This window comes from Athene cunicularia (assembly GCF_003259725.1).
Source record: "Athene cunicularia isolate RWA chromosome 13 unlocalized genomic scaffold, athCun1 chr13_part1, whole genome shotgun sequence".
NCBI classification, from domain to species: domain Eukaryota; kingdom Metazoa; phylum Chordata; class Aves; order Strigiformes; family Strigidae; genus Athene; species Athene cunicularia.
The window spans coordinates 13,963,056-13,974,729 of NW_020799117.1; positions in this window are offsets into that span (position 1 = coordinate 13,963,056).

The window sequence follows — 11,674 nt, forward strand, 5'->3', positions numbered from 1 at the left end:
AATTGTACCAAAATATCTCATATATATATATATATATATATATATATATATATACACACACACACACACACACACACTTCCTGCTTCCCCCCACCCAGTTAAGGAAATCTATGGGTTCAGTTGCTATTTTTAGGAAGATTAAATGTAGTGATTTTTAACTGTCTTGAGCTCATTGGTTTGGGCATGCTAGTAAAGTACATCAGACAAAATAATTATTATATACTTTTACATGTAACTCTCAATTAACAGCAATCAGCTTCCTAGAAGACTCTCCTTTTTATATATTCTGGTTTTGTTTTTTTTCTTGTCTTGGCCTTTTACAAAAAGGTACCACTATTCTGCTTGTGACTCTTTTCTGTTCCATCTTTCAACTCTGTGTGAAAGTTACCATAGCAATGTTTGTCTCCATCCCCTGCTGTACTGCCCTAACATTCTTGTGATCTTAGTTTCGAGAAGAGGCTATTTTTCATAGGGCATTTCTAGAACACGTGCTTAAAGCTGTTCTGTATGTAATCTGCAACCAGCACTATAAAGTATGATGACTGGAAGTCAATACAGAAACTTAAAGTGAAAGAAAATGGTCCTTCAATGCAACATGCCCCAAATGATTTTGATTCTGATCCCACCTGCACAGTGTAGATTTGGCATATGCTGCCAGGTATACTAGTGTGGTGGTAAAATCACAGTGAGCAAGACTGAAGTCAAGCCAGTAGGTTTTAGATCACCAACTCAACTTTAATACAGATTATTTTTTGATTCATTGATCTGATACCTCTTAATTCAGAATAAATGTCTCTTTAAAAAGCATTAAAGGAGAGAGGACTGTGTTTCAAATCTCTGTACCTAATAATTAGAATTATCTAACCCAAACTTCACATCTCTGCTTTTCACTTGTTGCAATGAAAGACAACCAAACATGTCACATCCTGTTACGTTTTATTTTAAAATCAAGAATACATTTCTAAATTTACGACGCTATATCTTAAAAATCTTCTTCAGAATCTTCCACCAAGTTATGATAAAATTATGAGACTCAGGAAGTATTCATATTTCTGATAAACTATGAAAGTATTTGTTACAGCTGTTCCTTCTTAAAACTATTGCCTTCATAAAAATATAATTTTAATAAACTCCATAGAAAATTGCGACAAATAGACAGTTGCTAAAATCTTTCAGAATGTTCATAACAGGATCAATATTTACACTCCAGAAAAAGAAAATTTAAATGCATACAATAGTTTCATCCATTCTCTGGGGCTATTTATACCTTCTGTCTGCAAATAAAATTAGACCACCAATATCTATCTTCCATCTCTTTAGAAATGCCATTGTAATTGGAAATATATGTATCCATCTGAATATAATACATTATTGCACAAATTAAAATATATGTAAACTAAGTGAAGTATTTTGTCATACTGATGTTTTCCTTTCCCATTGGCTACAAACACTGAAATTAATTACATACCTAATAGATCATAGATACTTCTTACTATAAATGTTTTTCCTCAGAAATATGTAACTGTCACCAAAGCTCAGGATAATCAGATGTGGTCTTCATCCTTTGTGAAGTGTTGCATCATAGCCGTTCATTGCATTTGCTTTATACAAAAATCACAAAACTGCCAATTTTCAAGTTGTATTTATTATAGGAAAAGCTTATCTAAGGAATTAAAAATAAACAAAAGCCTCTGTGACTGCCTTCAGTCTGTTTGCCTTTCCTCTCTCCTCTCCTTCCTCCCTGCCTAATAATTTTGGAATTCTTTGGCAAATTACATTTATTGGAGAGAGTGTCAAAACACTGAAGATAATTGGTTTCATCTGATAATCAATGGCTGGGAAGAGAAGAGAAAGTAAAACTAGTACTCTGAAGACAGAAAGGTAGGAAAAACTCATCAACTGCACGCAGTTTGAGAGAATCCACATAACCATTCAGGAGGCACACGTATACAGACCAGGCAGTATGCTGGAGACATATCTACATGGCTTTATACAATAAGGAAAAATCCTATCTTTAAAGTCCTTCAAAAGAATCAACAAACAGGAACGAATGAATAAGGGAGATGCAAGTTTCTGTACCATAGCTCTTCAGGATGTTAAGTAGCCCTCAGATAAGAAGAAAGGTATTTACCTGGCAATATGTATAGCAAGATGGGAAACAAAGTAGGAGTCAACAGTTTTCACAGCACAAGAAAGTCACCAGTGAAGTTCCACAACCTACATTAACACCCAGACTATTCAACACATTCACAAATGTGGGGATTGACCTTGGCTGGCTGCTTAATGTCAACCCAGCTGCTCACTCACTCTCCCTCCCCAACAGGACTGGGGAACAAAGTATGTGGGTCAAAAGACAAGGAGATCACTTACCAGTTACCATCACAGGCAAAACAGACTCATTTTGGGGAAAATTAATTATTTTTTTACTGGCAATTAAAAGAGACATAGATAGTGAGAAAGAAAGACAAAATATAAACACTTTCTCTCACCCTTTTTTCCAGGCTCAACTACACTCCTTCACTCCCAGGACCTGTACCTCCTGCCCCTGTCCCCAGCAGACAGGGGAACGGGAGGCCGCAGTCAGCCCAGAACTGCTCCTCTCTGCTGCTCCCTCCTCCTCACACGTTTCCCTGCTCCTGGGGGCTCTCCCCAGGCTGCAGCTCCCCAGGGCAAGCCCCCCGCTCCAGCACTGGCTCTCCACAGCCACAGGGAGTCTCAACGGTGTGCCTGGAGCACCTCCTTCCCCTCCTCCTTCCCTTCCCTTGGTGCTCTCTGGGCTGTTTCTCACACATTTTTCCTCACTCCTAAGCCACATTTTGCCTTTTTATAAATGCATTTCCACAGAGGTGTCACCCCTTGGCCCTGTGCTGCAGGGCAGTAGTGGAGCCGGCTGGATCCAGGTGGCACCGGCCACGTCCAGCCCAGGGCAGCTGCGGCCTCGCCTCACAGAGGTGCCTGCAGCCCCCACTGCCCACACCTGCACAGGGACACCCAATCCACCAAACTGTCTGAAACACAGGTAAATAATTTGTTGAGGATATCAAATTATTCAGGGAGTAAAAATGGGGAACCCTGCAGAACAGCATTAGGGGTTTATCCGACTGAGTGTCTTGGCAACAAACGGAGAGACAACATCCACTGCAGAGAAACGTAAAATTATGTATGTGGGAAGAAAAAAAAATTCCTAATTTCACGTGCACAATAATCCAAACTGGTCGTACTCTTTCATGAACAAGAGTTTTGAACTTCTGAACATGAAAATATCAGCTGATAAAAGCATTAACTGACTTCCCAGACAAGCCAGCTGGGAAAAGATTACAAAAGCAAGAAGACATCTTGTGCCATTATATAACTCCATGGGGCAACAGGGAGAAGGGCAAGAAGTACAGTCAGCTCAAACAAAACAGGGAGGAATCACAGAGAGATTTGTGAGCCATGATTACCATTCCTAACATGGCACTGGCTGCCATGAAATGAGCTCAGGAGAAGGTAGGTTGAACGCAACAGAAAGAGGTGGTGCTTTGTACACACACAATTAGTGTGTGAAACTTCCTGCCACGGTACTCTAAAAGTTTACAGAGGCTCAAGAGGAGACAGAGCAATTTAATGAAAGAAGTCATTAAACTTCAAATCATACAGACACCCCACTTCCCTCTGAGCTACAGAGTGCATGTGGATGGGAGAACAGTCTAAGGCTGCACCAATTCGTGACTGCTCTGTTCCCATCTGCTTCCACAGACATTTGCTTTTAGCCAGTGTCAGAGACAGGGTACCAGAACAGATAAATCTAGGGCTGGACCACACATGACCAGTTTTATATGTTTTATGTAAGGCTTTAGAATAGTCAGGCTCAGGTTCCAGTTCTTCTTCAGACTTGGGTGATCTGGGACAAATCATTCCCATCCAATGGTAGTAACAGTACCTTGCTGGTTAGTTTTCCAAATTTGCTCTACTAACAGCATGGAAAAAAACTGTTCTCCAGTTCATAGCTATAAACTTTGATGAGTTATCCTCTGTAGCTCTGCAAAGCAATGCAGAAAACAGAGAAGCAGAATTTACCTGACTACATTTACCATCTATACCGTATGTACAACAACATGGCTTGCAAAGCACAGCTTGTCCCAAGAGAATATTCAGAAAATTAAGTGTCTGTGTCTTTATTGTGGAAATATTGTGGAATCCTAAAGCAATTTCAAGCTACTATGCAAATGGCAATGTACAGCATCAGGTTCATAGTGTGCCTCAAAGAATAAGAAAGCTTTGGAAAAAGGTTTCAGTGTATTTTCCTTTGCAACTTTATTGTTATAAAGGTGTATTACTTCAAAGCATTAGAATGCTGCATCATGGAAAAAAAGATTTAGGGCAATAAGAATACATATTAAAATCTTCTATTGTATACAGGACACACTACATTTCAGATACACTGCCTCTATCAATTAATCCTTTTCCCTTTGCTTTGTCTGTCCAATCTTACACACATAATCATGCCTGAATTTTCTTATTTCACAGGAAATTATCTTCTATCTTATAATCTCCCACAGAACTGAACTAAGTTAACATGAAAGGCACAGAAAGCAACATTTGAGCTCTTGTTGTTGAGTGTGCTAGCTATAGCTGTCATTTATTTCACTTTTTTCAAAGGATACATTTTTTCTTTGTAGATTTTCATGAGTAATGAGAAAAATATGAATAATCTTTTCTATCCAGATGGTGATGACAGTAGAACAATTTAGCAGCATATCTTTTTCTTTAGGATATTGTGTGATTTTATAAAACAACATTTTGGAAGAAGCTTAACCACAGATAATTCTTAACTGAAACATATAATACAAAAACATGTGCTTTCAGTCAAGTTTGTAGAAACATCATACAGGTTTTTTTGACATCTTATAATTTTACCAATAGTCTTACTAAAGAGAATGTTATTTGGGAAGGAGTTGCAGTTTTATATATGTACAAAAAAGGGCTACAGAAACATATTAGAAATGAAGAGGTAATAAAGAAGCAAGTTTTGTAACAGAGAAATATGTCTAATTTCCTGGAAACACTGCCTGAACAGCAGTTCTGAATATTGCTCTACACTTATCTTTCATTCAGTATAAGAATCCCTTAAAACCTACATCGTAATACTTATGTAATGATGTAGATTTTGTGCATTTGGATTGAGTCCTTTAGACATCTCATATGTGCATGACATCTCCAATGATTTCACCAGAATTATGACTGCACCAGGTGAATTGATTATGCCCATACCGATCTGTATTCTTCCTAAGGGAAAAAAATTTGCCTCATGAGATATGTTGCTCCTGTTAGTCTCCTTTTTCATCTTCTAACACATGAATATAAAGATTATACCTAGTTTTTAAAAATTATTGTAAATAACTTGCAAATAGAAGATATATATTACCATCTTCAACAACTCACATAGTGTTGGGAAAACACAATAGAATGTTATTTTTATTCAGTTTGTGTAGTTAGAAGTGGAAAACTACATAGCTATGTTCAAAGAAGCTCGTGTAAATTCATATATTATTTTGATGGAATATTCCACAGCATATAGTTCAAATACATGTTTCAGCAGACACTACAAACCACTGCAACCACACAGAAACATCAACAAAGAAGAACAGTTGAATTCTGCACAGTCCTTAATATCATGCAGCTCATTGTAGAAGGAGCAATGTCTGTTTCTAGGACAGCTACGTATCCTCATTTTCTCATTCAGGTAGCTCTGAACAGCTGAGGATCCAACTTGGGCTGTGAGCATGCTAATAAATATTTTATTTAACCTTATGCACCTTCAGATATAAAACCAGGAATTAACAGTGCAAATACTTTACAGTAGCTAAGGCTTAAAAAACCCCAATAATCTCATTTTCTTTTCCATTAAATCTTCTGTTTCACTAATACCAACAAACCCAAAGATGTACAATTAGTAGCAAAAATAAACATGAGAAATTAGAAGTTTCTATTTCCATCAGGATATTGAATAAGTGGTATCCACATTTACAATTACCTATTGAAGCTTTCAGAACTACTCAGCATGGCTCCATTTCATCATGAGTGGGCTTTTTTCCATTACAAAAGTATCCCACATTCAGCATCCTCCCTAGTTACCTGCCTTGCTATAAGGATTTGCTATTTATAAAAAAAGCCAATCAACAAAAGCAAACCACAAAAGACAAGTGGGAGGAAAGAAGAGATCATAACTTAAATAATGAAGTAGATTTCTTAAGAAATCTACTTTCTCCTATGTAATATGCCACTCATAGAAACAGGATTTAAAACACCACTACTGACACTAATAATGGATAAGGACAAAAATGTTGTATCTAAAGCATTCCTTTTACTGGGACTCAGGTTTATGGAGAAATAAAAAGTCTAATAATCTCTTCATTAATTCTTTTCTGTATCGTTTTTTTAAGTACTGTTGAAAATGAAAACTGTAACTCTAGTGACCAAAGTCACATTGTGCTACAGTTCAGCAACTGAAGACAGACATTGTACAAGAGTTTGAAGACCACAGAATACCATGGCAAAAAGAAGAATAAGCTTGCTATATCCATAGCCAAAAAGAAGAATGAGCTTGCTATATCTGTAGCTTGGGGTAACTGGCTGAAAACATGAGATATGTGATTATCTGAGCATCAGGGCAGTGGGCATCAGTAATAAGATTCAAAATATTACTCTAAAGGGAGTGATCAAAACACCACTGTTTGGGAATGGTGTAATTCCTTGTGACATCTGTGCTAAAATTGCGTTACCATGGTACAATATACGCTACATTTGATTTAATACCTTCAAAAGCACTTCACATAAGAGAGGTTCAAAGTCTCAGAGAGACAATTTTGTCTTGTGCTGTCAAGGTCCCTTTCTCTTTGAGGAACTGCAGTAATTGTGAGAATGTTTCCCTTCATTAAGTTCTGCTGTATTTTCTTAGAAAAGCTAAGTGCCAACAACACAAATAGGGGTATATGGTAACAATGTTTTTATCTGCATATTTTTGTTTTCAGCTCTTGGCCTCTTGCCTCTTGTTTTCCATTTTATTATCCACATGCTCTCAGTCAGCAAAGTGATCCATCAGCACTGCTTTAAAGTGGTTAAATGACACTCAGTTACCTAAGATTAAAGCAGAACAGCTCTTCATCCATTTGGTTTGTTACCTCCTTGTCTTGCCAGCAGTGCAGTTAGACAGACTAAAGATTTATACTGAAATCAAAATAAAAATCACTTTTCAAGATGTTAAATTATGGGATGGCAACTGACAAGATAAATCATTAAATGCTACCTGTATGTATGTGCTGTATTATTCATCAATTTCCAAATGCATGTACCCAGTCATCATTCAAATACTTCTACAGTGGAATTTACTGTTCTTTCTTCATCACAAATCCAGGTGACATTGATGGGACAAGATCACTGTCTCACTGGAAACAGAATGGAAACACTGAATTCATTCACATATTCCTGGCTTCTATTTTGCTCTGCAGTGTGACCAGCTGCCTAAACTCTCAGAGCACAGGGCCACTGCCTGTGCACTAGAAAGAAGCTGTTAGCAACAGATCTCAGATTTAAGAATGCTGCAAATAGCATTCATCCTTAAACAATGAGGAAAAAAATACTATAAAACCGGGCAGTTCTCCAGCTTAGCTAAAGCCTATAACAAGGCCATTTCACCACCCTTCCTGTTGAGAGCACAAAAAATGTGTTCATGAGTTTGTTAAAACTTTATTTAAACTTTAATAAACTACAAAGTTGTCCATCAACATGTTTTTTTCAAAGAAAGTCAAGTCCCATTAAACAATTTTAACTTTTTCAAGTCTATTTCAACAATAGATAAATCAGTTGATTATGAAATTACAAAAGAAAATTCCTATGTTGACACTTACTAAGGATATTGTGCTGGCAGAATATCAGGAAAGCAGAGTCAATTAGCCAATGGAGACATTCGCAAGCAGTACCCAGAAAACGCCAGAATATTGCCAACTACTCTATCTGGTGTAAACCTAAGAGTTGCCTTTGTGCTAACGTTTTACCACACACTTGTGATGCATACCTGGTATTGAGCAGTCTCTGTGCCCTTACTAGTGCAGAAACAACAACAGTAGCCACAGTCAGAGGCGCTAAACCAGCAGCTTTCTATGTTCCTCATGTCAATCTTATTCAAGCTGTTAAAACTGAGTAATAAATGTGCTTATAAAATATGCGTATAACATGAAGTCAAGCACATGGAAAGTACATACATGAAGAAGAAAATTACTGATAACAAGGATATGAAAAAATGTAACCTCAGGTTCATATATTTTCAATAAGCCTGTCTGGTGGTGAATTGCAGTTCCTCTCAGTATTTAGTGTCCTATAGGCATCTGCTTCACTGCAAAAAAATGCATAAACCATGAAAAGATTAAATGTAATTATCATTATTTCCATTTCTCGGGCAAGGCCTTTTTATAAATAATTACGTCGCAGTGTAAAACTGGAGGCTTTATACAGTTGCCCTATCATTCATAATAATGAGTAGGATAATAAGCCACAAGCTAAACCTTCACATGCTCATTAGATAGAGAAGGCTAATTAGGACTTTAACCAGAAATGCCACAAAGCATCATGCTTACTGAGGTAATAAACGCACTGATGATATTGAGGCATACATTGTCTTCCAAATCTACAAATGGCATCGTGCTGACAAATTTACTTTACATAAAACCATATGGTCTTCAAATGAAGTTAGAGGAATTTACTTATGTGTGTCTGGCCTTCATATTAAAGTCACTTCCATCTACACACACTGTGTCAAGAAACAGCCTGATTCTCTTCTCACCTTATCAAGAAGATTAATGTTCATTTCAGGGTAGTACCTTCAGTGTAAAACTACTGTAACCAAGACCTCTGAAAATATAGCAGAGTCATCTCTACATGAAAGTCAGAAAGACCTTTCCCCTCAACTGGAAGAGGTTGATGAATTGACTCACTGACACGGTGCTGATTCAGAGCACCCAATGGTATCAACCCCCATCTCCTGTTCATTAAATCTTCAGAAGAAATAATTTGAGATGGAATGGCCTTTTCCTGTACTTTATGTTTGAAGGAGCTGCCTGCAAATACCCAAAAGCCTATCTTTTCATACATCCCTTTTAAAAATCTACTTTTTGTTCTAGCATCCTCAAAACCAATGCATAAGCCAGCTGACCCAGTGGTGTTTTGAGAACACTGTTTACCATACTGATAAAATGGTATCACAGTCTCCCAATTCATCTTCCTTTGTCCACCTGCTGAATCTCAGCATCTTCTTCAATACAAAGGCTATATAACGTCTCCTTTTCTATTTCTAATTCTGTACAAAATGTAGACCATGCCTGCAGCTCATGGGTACTGCTCCTATGTAAATAATGTGCTTTAATAATAGTAAGTCACGGCTGAGGTTAAATCTCTTTGTATATTTTAAGAATATTTCACTGATTTGTGAAGATGTATACACATGTTGAAGAACAAAAAGACAAAGAACTGTTCTAGCATCTACTGGTTCTCAAGGACAAGTAATAGTTTAGAAAACTATACCCAAGAACCACAAGTAAAATATTCCTAGTAGCAGTTTAACCTTAAGGACTGTTTATTGTTTTAAGAACTGTAATGTTTGTCAAGAAAAAGTCTACCCAAAAAGTTGGGGTTTTTTTTCAGAAGGGCTGTTTATTCTCCAACCTTGTTCATTCTCCAAACTATGGTCTGTATTCTGTTAATGTCTGAAAGCTTAATTTGCAGACATTCTTAGAAGCAGAAGACACTTATAAAAAACAGAAAAATTGAAAAAATACCAAACATCTCTTTTGGGGGGCAAATTCCTAATTATAGCAGCACTCTCAATAGGTATTAGTGAGCAGATTGTGAATCCATAGGAAATAAAAACAAACAAACAAACAAACAAAAACCAACAAAAAAAAAAAACAAACCCAAAGACATGACAAAAGGATATCTTTGACAGCTTTTTGAAGTATTTTAAGTTTCAGCTTTACTTTTCATTCTGGATAATTTGGACAATATTGTTGAAACGCATTGAAGTGCTAAGGCTTGGACAACGGGCCCAAGCTAGAGTTGACCTATAGATGAATCCTGTATATTTATAGAATACATTCAAGATAATATATTTATCTTGAATATATTCTATATATATCCTTATCTTTCCTTGTACATAGGCAAGATAAAACGTCACAGAGACAGCTGTCTGGCCTTGTGACCTGGCGTGTGACCTTGCTCATAAATCAATTCAGTAAGCTGGGAAACTCCCTTAAGTTTCTCCCCTGAGCCCTGGCCAGGCTCTGGGAGAATCTAGCATGAGAATAGAACCAGATATTTCTGCTTAAAACAAAGATGCCAGCTACTCTGGCTAGCTAATTTTTAGGTATATAAGGCTGGACCCTCTCACAGCGACTTTGGTGCCTCACCTACGGGTGGAGGCACCGCGTAGGATTTCCCCCTTGCCAGGACAGGCTCTGCAAACCCTCGCTGTGACCGGGGCTGCCCAGCCACTGTGGGGCTGGGTGATGATAAAGTATGCAAGTGGTGATGTATCTTTTCTTAATCACTATTTTCTCTCTCTCAGGTAGTAATGATATGATGCACTATCCTGTATTTTCCTATTTGTTTAAGTGCACTAGTCTGTCTTTTCTTACTGTATGTTTTCTGTATTATTCTGTTACATTATTTAGTTATTTTAAGTAAAATAGATCTGCTCTTGTCACGCTGGTGTCTGAGTTTAATTGGTATCCCTAATCAGCAAAACACATTCAGCACTGAAAATCTACTCTCTTTTCTTTTCTTAAGTCACTGACAAAATACTAAAACAACCAAAACATTTACTGACCAAAAAAGGAAAGAACAAAAGAGAAACCTGAATCTCTGCCTAGTTGAGAATGTGGGAGGTTCTCAATCATGAGACACAGAACTAGAAGGGACAGTAAATTGTAACTTGTGTGCTTCTTAAGAGCCCACCAAGTTATGTTTTCCATGAAGTATAAGAAAAGCTTCTAGAATTATTCCACCTTAATGTCCCAAGCGTGATTCACTAATAGTGAAAATGATCTTGTGTTGTTTATTCTAGCAAGAAAAATATTGGCATACATACTTTCTTTGTCAAGTTTCTTCTGGTAACTTCTTTTATTCTCTTCTAAAAGAGAACTTTTATTGACAACAGCATGCTCTACAAGAACAGTGGAAGCAAAGTGGCCCTGTCCCTCCTCAGAGTACAACCGCCAAAGAAATTCTGTTCTTCGTGTCATAACTGAACAAATGTTTTCAAGAAAGATTATACTTTCAATCAGCCTGATTCTTGGTATACAAGTTCCATGTACTCTGAATCAATGCTTTCTGCAGCTCAGCAACTTGGCCACATGTAGGTCCAGAATAATTGTTGGAGCAATGAATTACCATAAATAAACATGAACTACCGAAGAAAGAAGCAGCACCAGACAAAGACTAACACAAGTTGATACCCTGTTTGTTGTAACTATACAGCTGATGAAGGACATACTCTTCCTGTGCTATTTCCTAGCAATTTGAAATTGGCTGGAATTTCAACAAGGGTGCTGAACAAATAATTCTGGAATAGATTAGAAATCTTAGTTTTTCAAACACTGGGAATCCCTTTGTAGGATCTGGCTGGGATCCTCGCCATGGGTCA